This window comes from Bidens hawaiensis, unplaced genomic scaffold (assembly GCF_021521415.1).
Source record: "Bidens hawaiensis isolate Kalapana, Puna unplaced genomic scaffold, B.hawaiensis_p1.1 tig00000237_1, whole genome shotgun sequence".
In the NCBI taxonomy this organism is placed as follows: Eukaryota; Viridiplantae; Streptophyta; class Magnoliopsida; order Asterales; family Asteraceae; genus Bidens; species Bidens hawaiensis.
In genome coordinates this window covers 767,788-781,817 of record NW_027491021.1, presented here as the reverse complement: position 1 = coordinate 781,817, position 14,030 = coordinate 767,788, and the positions used below count along the sequence as shown (strand labels likewise).

Sequence of the window (14,030 nt, the reverse complement as noted above, 5' to 3'; positions counted from 1 at the left end):
ATGTTCATAACTAAGGTTTCAAAAAAGTGGATCGAGACATGGGAATTTGAAAATGAAGGGTTTCTTGGTGGTAAAAGGCATCTTCTAAAGACAGAAAGAAGACGAAGAAATGTGGTCCTAATAACCCAATCGAAGCAAGAATCTGCTCCATGTATCGAAGTAGGCCAATACGGGATTGAGGAAGAACTCGAAGCTCTTAAACGTGACCCAAGCCTATTAATGGCTGAAATCATAAGACTAAGACATCTACAACAAAAATCAAAAGACAAACTCATATCCATGGAGAGCAGGTTAAGAACCACCGAGAGAAAACAACAAAAAAATGATGGGATTTCTTGCAAAAGCGTTTAGCAATCCGGAGTTTTTACAGAAATATATATATATATATATATATATATATATATATATATATATATATATATATAGGGAGAGGATCATGAGAGAACTCCATTTTATGGAGAGAATCAGAGAACTAATAATGAATTATTTTAATTTAATTAAAAAAAATATTTTTAATTTTTTTTTCTTTCATCCTTCTTATATGTTGTTATTTTTCACCACAAAAAAAAAAAAATAAAACTAAAAAAAAAAATTAAAAAAAAGAAAAAAAATTAACGAGTAATGCATATATGCAATACACAGACTTTTTTTATAATACATATGTGCAATAGTGTGCATTTTGATATTTTAAATAATGTTGAATAACATATATATAGTTGTTTGTATTGTTTATTTGCAATAGTGTTATATTATATACAAAAATTAAAAAAAAATCGATATAGTGCATATGTGCATTAGTGTTGTATTACATATATGCGATAATGTGTTTTGCATACAATTATTAGTGTCGTATTTGCATATATTCAATAGTGTGTATTGGATAATGCAATTGTGTTGTATTATATGCAATAAAACACTATTGTATATATGCAATAGACATTAGTGCACATATGCGCTACAGTACTACACCGACAAGTTTTTTTTTTTAGGGTCAATATTATCTTATTAGAATGAGGAAAGAAAAAAAATCACAAAATAATTTTCTTTAAAATAGTTAAAACTAATTCTTTACTAGTTCTCTAGTTCTCTCTTTAAGAGGAGTTCTCTCTAGATCCCACCCCTATATATATATATATATATATATATATATATATATATGAGGATAAAGAACATGAGCATATTGAAATCGGGCGCAAAAGGAGATTAACAATGACACAAAGAGTGGAGAATCTAAGAGATCCATTTCTTGCAGTTGCTAATGTTGAAGTTGATTCAAGTAGTTATGCTGGTGATCAAGATGTTCAAGCGTGGTGGACAATGAATCTCAGGGTAAATTTATGGGAGGAACTTCTTAATGTGGATGTGGATGATCAAACTCTACCTGTTGTTCGTGATTTAGATGGTGAAAAGGTTGATTGGGACGAAGATTTCCAGGAATTAGTGGATCAAATGGAGTATTTAAGGTCATCAAATCCTTGAATACTTGATTAAAATTGAAGTGATTGTTTATAAGATTTTATAGCGTAATATTGTGGGTCTCTATAAATCCACCTTTTCTTGGAGTACAAGTGATGTATATAAAATATATACATCTTTTTAGCATCATATTATCTCTAAAAACTACAACTTCTATCAAATAATATAGTTCGAATGACTACTTATCATATTAAAATGTATTTTCAGGTGAATCCAAGCCTCAAACGAAGAAACAAATGAAAAGCCAAAGAAAAATCAAAGAAAACCCAAGAAAACAACTAAACACGCCCCCCATGCTTCATGGAACACACCCCATGCTTTCATGTGCAAGAAAAGACAAAAATCTGCAAGAAAAAACAAAATAATGGACAACTGGATACGAGGTCGTGCTTCAGAGGGCATGGGGCCGTGGTCACCTTTCAGAAACGACAAAAGAAAATATAACAGGCACCAAAAACACGGGGTCGTGCCTCATGAAGAACGACTTTTTCGCTGAAAAATACGTAAACAGGAAACAGAAGCCACGACATCGGGAGGAAATCAAGCAGAAGAAATGATGGCAGCACCAAACAATGAACCAAACATGAGCCAGAATAACTTAGAGCACTGGCATATGAAAATTCCTGGTCTTTCAAAGAAAAGACTACACGACACCCATTTAAAAGGAAACAAGAAATTTCAAGTTGACGGTTGTGTACTGTTATATAAAACCCGTTTACGTCTTTTCCCAGGAAAGTTGAAATTCGCTGGACAGGCCCATACATAGTTGAATCAGTTTTTGACTATGAGACAGTCGAGATCTCAAATTCTGACGACCACAAGTTAAAAGTCAATGGACATTGATTAAAACCCTACATCGATGGACCATTCGAGGCCGTCTCGGAGGTAGTAATCCTCCAAAACTGATAGACATACTGGAAATAGGGTCTTGCCAAGACCCTCATTAAACCAGGCCTCGTATATATGTTCTTTAGGTTATAAAAAATAAAATAATAATAATAATATATCAAAAATACGGGGGCGTGCCTCAGTAGGCACGGTCCCGTGCTACAAAGTGCGGCCAAAATCTTCGCTGCAAAAATCTTAGTCAGCCTGATTCGTAACAGAATTGTCAGATTGAAAGCACGGGGTTGTGTTCCCAAAAACATGGGGCCCTGTCCAGTAATTGTTTGGCTATAAATTTCATCTATTGCTAATGCATTTCTTGCACCACACCAAACACCAATTCTCACCTCTGAGAAATCACAATGCCAACTAAGATGAGCAATGAAATTCCCGTTCCTCGCCAACCGAGGAACGAAACACGACACGTGTCCAAACCAAGCTACTCCTAAAACTTCAATAGCTCGTGAAGGAACTCACTGAAATGAATCTCCTCGCAGAGATGCGTCTCATTCAACTCACCGAGTCGGTGGAAATTATAAAGATGGAATTACGGGACATCAACGAAAAATTGCATTTTCAAGTCATTCGTTTCACTTGCTTTCCTCCTCCCGGGCCACACGATGAAGGAGATCAATTTAGTGGAATTTAGAGTCATTTTTATCTTTTCATGTGCAATCAAGTGCATTAGGCACAAGTTTAGTACTTTCGGGTTTAACCCGAATTAATTTCATGTTTTAGGATATTCGGGCTTATCCCGACTCTATGTTTAGGACCTTTTATTAATGAAAGTACTTTTAGTTCGTAAAATGTGTTCGATTAACATCTTAAAAATCATTCCGAAAGTTCCTGCTGTCGTGTTTTGCTAAAAATCATAGATAAAATTTCAGTGATCAAAAGCAGGGGCTGTGCATCCTTTTACACGGGGCCGTGGTCACCTATAATCTTCAGCATGATACGCGATGACGCCGTACAATTCGCTGAATCAGAAACATTTATTTCCTCAAAGACACGGGGCTGTGTATCTGGTTACACGGGGCCGTGCTTGACATCTAGTCTCTCTATCTAATGGAAACTCACTTCACTAATCCATTCATACCAAACCAAAAATACCTCAAATGGATAACAAGAGAATGGAATGGAAGCCAGTGAAAAAGTTCAAGAATGGTGAAATTTCTTCACATCTTGAACAAGAAATCATGAGGCTTCAAAGCATGTTGAGAGACCAAGTCATGAGAAACATTCACGTGGAGGCTCTCTTAATCGAACAGAATAACAAGATCGAACTACTAAGGTTCGAAAACTTCCACATTGTTAAAAGTCACCACAAAGATGTGGATTTCAAGCTCAACTTCCTTAACCGAGAAATCAGAAAGCTCTACAAAAAGCTTTTCGAACTCTTGGAATCCAAGAGAGACCCACCACACATTCAAGACTTGTTCGGGAATGGTGGTCGTTAGTAGTTTCGAGTATATGAAGCCTTGTTGTTAAAAGTCACCACAAAGATGTGGATTTCAAGATCAACTTCCTTAACCGCGAAATCAGAAAGCTCTACAAAAAGCTTTTCGAACTCTTGGGATCCAAGAGAGACCCACCACACATTCAAGACTTGTTCGGGAATGGTGGTCGTTAGTAGTTTCGAGTATATGAAGCCTTGTTAGGATTTGTTTTCGATTAAACTAGTTTTTATGTTTCTCGGTTCGTTTTATTTTAATTTCGTTGTAATGTTTGGGAAGTTAATAGAATTTCATAGGATTTTATGTTTTTAACCTTAATTTTCAGAAAGATCAGTTAAAAATGACCCAGCTCGTTAAAATAACAAATAAACAAAAAATGACCAGAATGCTACATACGGCACGGGCCGTGCCCCACCTTACAGTGCAGTTACGGGATTTTTTTATAAACTATCAAATTTATCATAACTTAACCCTAAATACCCAAACCGCCTCTCCACAAAAACCAGCGACCAAACACCCTTTCTTTCACTCTTTGCTTCAATCCTCCAATATCAAGTCAAAGGTATGTAATTTAATGATTCTAGGGTTATAGTCTACCAATCTAGGTCAAAATCGAGTTGTTAGAAGGCCCGAAATCTGAAAACATACCCATTTGTTGTTAAACCCGAATAATAGGATACTTGATTGTTATAATCTAGGGTTTTGATTTGTTGAAAAAGACTTGACCCGATTATAACATAGGATTGAAAGATTTTTTGAAGAAAAATCATTCGGGTTCGGGTTTTGAATGACCCATGCCATGTAAATCAAACCCGGTTGATATTCCTTAAGAACCGGTTGAAAAGAAAGTTCGAATCTTAACATTTTCAAAATTTGTATTAAAAACACGGGCTGTGAATATGCAAAAGACGCCTCGTGATCAACTGCAGGTCAACCTATGTCAAAATTGGTCAAAATAGTCAATTCTGCCAAAATTCCAAAAATATGGAGCCGTGCTTCTTGAAGCACGGGGGCGTGCTGCAGCTTCTGTTCCATATTTTTTAGTTAAATTTTATGATTATCTGACTAATCTTGTTCTAAATTTCAGATGGCTGAGTATGGAGATGATGAGCATGCTTTCTTGATCTTTCCCAAGGACACAATATGGGATAGGGTCACCCGACAAAGATTGGGATGCTTAAACAACCGATGGCCCGAACCGAATTTCTATGCGTGAACCGATACGTTGCAACAAGTGAATCAACTGAGTCGATACAAAGGGCTTGTAAAAGGGCCATGTGCACGTGTTATTCGACAAAGTGGTAAATCGGTAACCGAACTGACTAAGGAATTTCTGGCTTTGTTCTCGATAAAAACGAAAGATCTATACATGTGGGATGACATGGCTATCCAGTTTAGAATCAGCGGAGCATGGCATACAACCTCAGTTACACAGTTGGGAATTGACATGGGTATCTACACGTCCAATGAGACCGACTCTGCTTTATGGTATGAAGCAGGGACGACCTTCTCGGACAAGGATGAACCGGAAACGGGTGAACTGTGAAATACCAGCATAGAAGCATGGGCACAGTTGAGCTATGGGGATGAGCAATATTCTCCAAGCAGCACCAAGAGCACTGCTTTACGCGACCCGTTGATGGGTTACATTCACCGCTTGTTGAGCCACACAGTGACACAATGTGGCCAAAGCGAGGGGGTCGTGGGGTTGAGAGATTTGTGGGCTCTTTATTGCATCAAGAACGAGGTACCATGTAACATCACTTACTTGTTCTGTCAGCTATTTAAAACAAACGCGAATACAAAAAGGCCCAACACTCCAATCTTTGGTGGTGCTTGGATCTACAGGCTCTACAAAACCTATGGTGCATATCGCAAAGGAACAAGAAGCCTGGACCCAATACAACTCGATCTCAACCTCTGTATCAATATGCAAATGGTCCAACGGACTGAACGTAACCCACCACAGTGGAGGTTTTCCGGATACCCTCAACCAGATTTGGGAACCTGAGGACCCTGCTGAGATGACCATTCAGGACATACCTGAGGAGGGGGACCGTATCATCACCACGAAAAACCCGCCACCACACTTACTCTCAGCAGGGTGGCCGATGATGACGCCGGCCCCAACTCGTCATATCATAGCCAGTACTCTTTTGAAGGGCTATATGGGCTCATGACAGTTTTCAGACTCACGCTACCGCTTCATTTGACAGGTTATCTGGATACATTGTTGCATATTATGCACAACGTGCCATAGAGTACGAGGAGACGAGGCGGGTTATATGTCAGCTAGGTGATCACATGGACCGTCATTGGGGATCCTTTGACCCAAAAAATCCGGGTAACTGACGAGCGACAACGTTGGCAAGTCTGGGTACGGGCATGGGTTTGGGTGGTAGTACTTTATGACATTATTATTATTATTATTATTATTATTATTATTATTATAACAAGTCACACACTCATATTCCAGAAATACAGTGTCACACCCCGACCAAAGACGACGGAACATGCCGGGGTGCAACGATTGCCCATAAGCGCATGACACTATTTAAAGAGACAATATTTAACAAACTCATTTCATTTCACAACATAGAAAATGTCACATAACCAAATATTCATAAGTCAACACAAAATATCACAAAATATAGCAAATCAAATATTGTTCATTTTTGCTAATATCCTAACAGTATTTGTGACGTTTTCTTCACTGAACTCCATAATCAACCTAGATGCAAACCTGTAACATTTCATAAAATAAAGTTTGTCAACACAAAGGTTGGTGAGCAATTCATAAGTTTGAACATATAGATATATAGTAAGAAAATCAACAAAACTAGTATACAAAACCATAAATAATAGCTATAAACTTGGATAAAATAGTTATCGCTAACAAGTTAGCGACACCCAACTATAAGGGGTTGCCAAATAGTTTAGGATTTTATAGTTATCGTTAATTGCATTACGTTAACGACACCTTGCCATGAGGGGTTGCCAAATGGTCTTGGAATTATAGTTCCACCATCTAAAAGCGATAAACACATAGACAAATAAGCATAGAACACAAAATCGAGCAATTATTCAAGTAAAGTATACAACAACGTTTGTGGTTTAAGACCCAAGTATGAAACATTTAGTTTAGATAAGATGAAATGTTACCTCCAAAACAAAAGATAGAAAACGGGGTATGAAGTTACTCACGTTCAAGTAATAAACTTGAAAGATTGATTATTTGGAGATTTTCCGAAACGACGAGTTTAACGTATAAAGCCTAAATAAAAGAAAGTCTTGGATTTAGAAAGGTTGTCTTGAAGATCTTTAAATAAAATAATTGTTGCAAAAAGTAATCAATTAAAGTTTAAGGTTTAAAATGTAACTATTTAAGAATTTATAATAATAACCCTTTTTTAAAAATGTAAGTTTGCTCAAAACCGGGTTAAAGTATATCTGCTCTCAGATTGAAAGGATAGCCATTAACCTGGACAACTGAAAGTATTTGGGGCAATTGTAACTTGATTTCTATTCCTTAACTTAAAATTATGTCAATAACTCTGATTTGAAAGGACATGTATTCACATATATGTTTGGTCATGTTAACCACTTGTGGATAAAAAGGATAGCCATTAACCTGTCAATTAAGAGATATTGGGGTGACTGACTATTAAAATTTAGTTAAATGAGAAATGATAGTCAATTGACTACTTAGCCAATCATATGGATTTAATAGGCTAAAAAGAACAATTAGTACAATCATTGACATGTATGGTTGTGATATGGGCTGAATTATATATAAATAGAATAAATAATTCTTACAAGTTTAAGTAGCTTTCGGGATGTTTTTTATTAAATAATTTGCTTAACTTGTTTGAATTAAATTTTATTGGCTTCGAGTGAAAACAAGCTGAATAAATATATTTCATATTAAAATGGACTCAATTGAAATAACCAAAAACATAAATGCTTATGGTGTGTAAACTAAATTATATTTCTAAGTCAAATTAATTTTTATATGAATTGGATGAGATAATTGTTAAATGATACGTAAAGTTATACTAAGGGTATTTATATTAAATTTAATTACTACATAGCTCTGTTTCAACTTGATTGCAGGATATGCACGTGATATATGACAAGATCCAAATAAATCCTATATAATCGAAATACAAAGAAATAAGAAAAGAATTGGTTAGATTATTTTCGGTTTGGGCTTTTATGTGATTGGTGGGCTGCAAGAATGAGAGGAAGACCTAATATATTATAAAATCGTTAAAAACATTATGAATTGGAAGGGGGGCAGCCGGGATCTAGGAAGGACGACCGCAGGTAAGAAGGGTTAACATCAAGTAGGGAAATAGAAAAAAGAGAGAGCATCTTGGTTTGTTTGGAGGGCGTCTGGGTTCAAATCCTACTCAAACAAACATCGTTATTATTGGTTTGAATTTATTATTTTCTTTATGAATTAATTATTTGAACCAATTTATTTTCTTTTGTTCTTAAGTATGGTTATTGGCTAAACCTTTAGACCACCTAGGATTGTGATGAACTTTTGTTGATTTTTGATTTTGGTTTGGATTTTGTTTTTGTTTATGGATTTATGACTAAGTAAGAGGTTTATTGTTATTCATTCGATGCATGTGTGTGCTTAGGATTGTTTGATGAGTTTTATTGTTTCATAGTTTCCTTGGTGATTGTCTGTCATATAATAGGATTCTGTTAGGTCATCTATGTGTGTTTTTGACTAGTTTATGGTTGATTTGCAATAATACCATAGGAAAGATATTAATAAATCAAGTATACTTAAGTGTGCTGCTAATCTAAATAGCTGTAAGGTGATAGATTATGTGATAGGTCTTGGTTAATGAATTGCTAGATTTAGTTCTCTGTAAGGAGTCCGTCTAGGTTTGGTTTATTTGCCTTGTCTATCTAGTTGAGTGAATTCTTTAAACTACCTTTGATTTCCGCGTTGTAAGGTAGGATATCTTATAGAGGTACTTGTCATAAAATAAATTAGCAACCATAAGGGAGTCTAATTAAAGCCAATAATTTTAATAGCTTATTAAGATTCCATAGGTGTCTTCTTGAGAAGGGTCAAGGGTCCTGTTCGGTTTCCCACTAAGTGAATAGTTTAAGATCCCGGTTCCATATCTTAGCATTTTCCAACCATAAGATAATTGATGCATTAGAGATTCTAGCCTAGGTGGTTGTTCGTCATCCTTTGAGTTAAATCTAGATTTAAGTCGTCTTAAGTTTTATTAATTTATTTTAATATAGTTATTAGTAAAATCCCCCTTAATAAATATAAAATAAATAGTCGTGTCTGTAGTGAAGTCTAATTTAGCTATTTTACGTCATTAAAAGAGTCTCGTGGGTTCGATATCCGGACTTACTTAGCTGTACTAGAGTCGACCGGTTCACTTGCCGGTTAGTAGTTTTAGTTAAGTTAAGAGTCTAGAATTATTACTTAGTGTCTAGATTAGCTTATTTATAGTTAATAAATATTAGACTACTTTTAGCACATCAGGTTGCTTTCCCATGATGTGTCAAATCTAAGGTGATATAAACATAAAGAAACTATTAAGCTTAATGTGGAGTTACATTGCTGTCTCTGCATGTTCCAAGATAAATCTTTCAATGGTAGGCATAAAAGTAATTATCCAGTCATACACGAGACCGTTGGTATTTGGTCACCATAATGGAACAACTGGGAACAACATTATTAAATATTTATTCAACCAAAAGTTGATATGTGTTCACAAATTTTAAAAAGAAATTGCAAAGATGAGGGTTAATTCTAGAACTACAGGGGTGGAAGCAATCATATAAGTCCTTTAAACATTCCGAATAAAAGGCCTGTAAGTCCGACTTGCATGACCTGTAAATCCAACGTTGAACCTCACATATGTTTGTAAAATTTGAAAAGGGATATCTAAATCTTAAAAATGTTATGTCATTAAAAATTTTTACCATAAATCCGGTGGTCGGAGTTAATTCGTGGTGATCTGGAGAAAACCAAATAAGCCTTGAGAATAGATATGGAGCATCATAAAACAATATGTGTTACCCATTAGTATTATGCATCTTAATTGAACCTTAATCATATCACCAATGAGATGAAATTCATGCTAAGTCTAGACCTGCTGTAACCTGTCTAATCTGTCATAATAAAGCTGAGAATGAAGTATTGAGAAGCTACTTAGTCAATATGATCCCTTGATTAAGATCTCTTTCATAAAAGGAATGAAACTGTTTTGAAAGGAATGATAACTGAAATTTGATCTCTAAATGCACCATTTGATCTTAAATGATAATTTTTATTGATAAATATGATTGACATTTTGTTTAAGTCAAAAAGTGTTTGCATTTTACCTTCAAAAAGGTTGAATATGTATTTTTGGGTAAGGTCTGATGTTTTATAACCTTTCCGAGTATACATAGATGTTTTTGTCTAAGTTTGTCCATTTCAAGCTTGCTTTGGAGTATTTGATATTTTTCGGGTAGAGTTCACTATTTTACTTGAAATTTAACTTTCCAAGCAAGCTTGATATTTGTGTGTGTTTGAATGTGATAATCTAGCAAGCTTTAGTGATTTTGGACTTTATACCACATTTAGGTGTTTGTTTTACTGTTTAAACTCATTTCTAGCAAGCTATATGTTACTTGTGATTATGATTCTTTGAAATTACATGTTTTTTCGGGCAAACATAGTTTTACAAAACACACTTTATATTTCGGGCACACTTTGAAATTTTCAAATGTTCCCTTAATATACTTGGTAATTTCAATACTTGACTTTCCGAGTACACATTATGTTCAGAATCCCTATCTAGCACACTTTGTATTCTTGAAGTTTTCGAGCATACTTTACATCAAAGTATACTTGACTGAATATTTGTGAACTATTTTACATTTACGGGTTGAGTTTGTGATAGGTTGAGCTTTCCGAGTAAGGTTTATAATTACAAGTATATCTGAGAAATTTATTTGGGTATCTTAACTGATTCCTAGCAAGGTTGCCTAGTTGATATTTTATACTTGATTATCTGCATTGTGATTCAGTTCTCGAGCAATCTTGTATTTTGAGTAAGCTTTCTTCATTTTACTTAGATCTACTTTTAATATTTTAAATTGTTGAAACGAGCAAGCTTTGGGAAAGTGGAAGGTTACTAGCAAGCCTTGTAAATACTAAAATGAACTTTCCGAGCAAGGTTTGGTAAATGAACTTTATCGAGCAAGGTTCTAAATGTGAAAATTTTAAATGGTTAATAGTACTGTTTGGCAGCTATTAACTCACTACACGACAAAATGTATTTAAAACCCACTTTCAAAAAGGTATATAAGAGAAAATTCTTCCCACTTTCTCTCTCACCTTCCACTCTCTCACCCTCGTTTCAGAAACTCAATCGCCTAATTGCAATAATCTTAATTCTCTAACCAAATTTACCAGCCCATTTATTCGGACTCGGTAAGCTTTAATTAAGTGTTTTCCGACAACGATTAAGTAAGAATGATCTTTGATTATATATATTTACTAACTCTCTGTTATGTGTGTAGGTTATAAATTTGTCGAAGATCAGGTTATTAATGAAATTTCTCCTTATCTTCTTTAAATTATAACTTGAAATTACTTAAAGTTGTGAACTTTAGGACAAATTTCTGCTTTGAATATATTTGTTTGTGTGTTCAGATATGGCTAATCAAGGAAATCCGAGATATCCCTTTGAACAAAAGCACAACATGTGTGCCTTGTTGAAAATTACTCCTGACAATGAGGAAGTGGCTATGATGATATGGTGGCTGATAAGATCGAACATTCGTTTTACCTTGACAGAGTGCCTAGTCATTTATAGAAATCATTCGCTAGATTTCTAGCACTCCGCTAGATTGTATGATGATGTGAACGGTAGGCGAATAGAGGCTAACATAGAAAGGTACATAATTTATATTACGAACCGTCTGATCAGAAGATGCTTGCAACTTCATGACGACGACCACAACCAATTAACTTCAACACTGCTCATCTGCTGAGAATATTCGAGCAAACAATGGGATATCAGGGGACAACGAAGGGCAATTTCAAAAGGGTATGTTCCCTAACCTACACAGATTTTTGATCCATCATTTGATCCAGGGATTTTCCCCGAGAAAAGAATCTTGGACTCTGGTTATTCGTGACTTAGCAAATGCCACTATTGCTATTGTCTATGATCTATCATTCAATTTTTCCAAGATGATTTTTGATGGGATGGTAGGCATTTTGAAGAAGGCTGAAAAAGACAGATTTTTAGCATATCCAAGATTTCTATAGATATTTTTCAACCATGAACTACAGGACTTGCCCACGATGGGTACAACTCATGTTCTGCAGAATCCTAACACCTACAAATGAATTTCTAATCCGGGAAGTACCAGCAGATTCAATCCAAACACACCATTTGAGATTTTGCCATGGTTAATGAACCATGACTTGGATATTATGCCAGTACCTGAGTTAAGCTCAGAGGAGGAAGAGAAGGATGATGATAGTGATGATGATAATGATGGAGGAGATGCAGGAGATGATACTAATGGAGGAGATGTAGGAGATTTAATTGATAATGTACCTGTTCAGGGGGAGAATCAGCCCATCCCAACACCACCATCCACACCTATAGTCTCACCACCTCACTCACCACCACCTACCCTAACCCAATCACCACCTTACTCACCACACCAACCCAAATCCAAGACTCACATGAAACACTACATCAAACACCACCTCAAACTTCACCTACAATGATTCAAACTCCACATAATAACCTAAACCTAAGCCCATCCCACACTATCAACCAGACACTAACCCAAACCCATGACCATGAGTTACAAGACCAATCATCCCCACACACCTCAGACCAACCCTTTCAACGTTCATTCAAAATTACTCAATCAAAAAATTTACAACATCAACCCTGAATCCTTTAGCTTCCACAAGTGAAAATATTATTGAAGACTTAAGCCCTCCAACTAACCCTATCCCTTCACCCTAGACTCAAACCACAAGCCCTATACCAGAACCTTTTCCTACTACACCACCTACTACCCCTCCCCATATTTCCAATCTCTACATAAGAAATTTTGATTCAATAATAGAAGCTGTGAAGTTAAGGAATTAAAATGCCGAGGTGAGACAGGAAAATGAGGAGTTGAAAGCTCAGTTGGCCCAGGCACATTCAAAAATTCAAACCCTGGAGAAGGAGGTTGAGAAGACCTCAACTGCCCCAAAACAGGGGGAGAATGTTTCGCATGATGATGCAATTGGAGCTGATAATGAGGTAAATGAGGAGAATGTGGATATAGATGGTTTGACCTGTATATTGAATGGATATGATGAGAATGAGAGTGATGATGAGGATACTGGTGAAAGAATGATATTTGAGGAAGATTATGAAGTTGACAAATCTGGGGGAGAAGAACAAGATTATGATGTGAAAATGAAGTATTAAACATTGTTGAAAGAAATGATGATGATGTATTGGATAATATGAATATTGATCAAGTGGCTACAACTGATATTGCTACCGATGTTGTGACAGATGTACCAAATGATGTGCAGACAGATATTGTGAAGCGTGAGAATGCTGTAGCTGAGGAACCAATTGTAGCTAAAAATGCTGAAGAAGGTTCCAAGAATGCTGAGCATGAAAAGGAGAAGGAAGATCTATCTGATGAAATTAATGACTTTCCCTTAGAAACAGAGGAAGAAAATAAAAAAAGACTAGCCAAAGGGAAAGCCATTGCTGATAAGGAGGATGAGCCTATTAGGCAAATGTTGATGAGGATGAAGAAGATGAAAGTACTGTTGCTGCCAGAAGGCTTGAGCAAGTTCTAAATGAAACCAGGGAGAGGGAATTTATTGTTTGAACCCTGACTAGAGAAGAGCTGGCAGAGCAGGAAACACTTATTGAGCAAGCAAACATTGCAAAAACTTTTCATGATGAAGGAGTTAAAGATCAAGAGGTAGTTGAGACTTTGATTAGAATGAAAAGAGCTGAAGAGATAGACAATTCTTTAGCAATGGTAATTGATGCATTCACTCTTCCCCACAATGAACCTGAGAAAGAAAATGAAGAACCTAGGAATCAGGAGGAAACTGAAAAACTGTTGAAGAAATTATGTAAAAGGCTTCCAGAATTCATGAAAATGTGAACAGGTTTGCAAAGATGTATACAAGAAAAA

General features: G+C 35.8%; 1 pseudogene; it reads left to right on the top strand.

Moving 5' to 3' along the window:
• Positions 1 to 1,514, top strand: LOC143609223 (heat shock factor protein HSF30 pseudogene; annotated as a pseudogene).
• Positions 1,515 to 14,030: the final 12,516 nt, after the last annotated feature.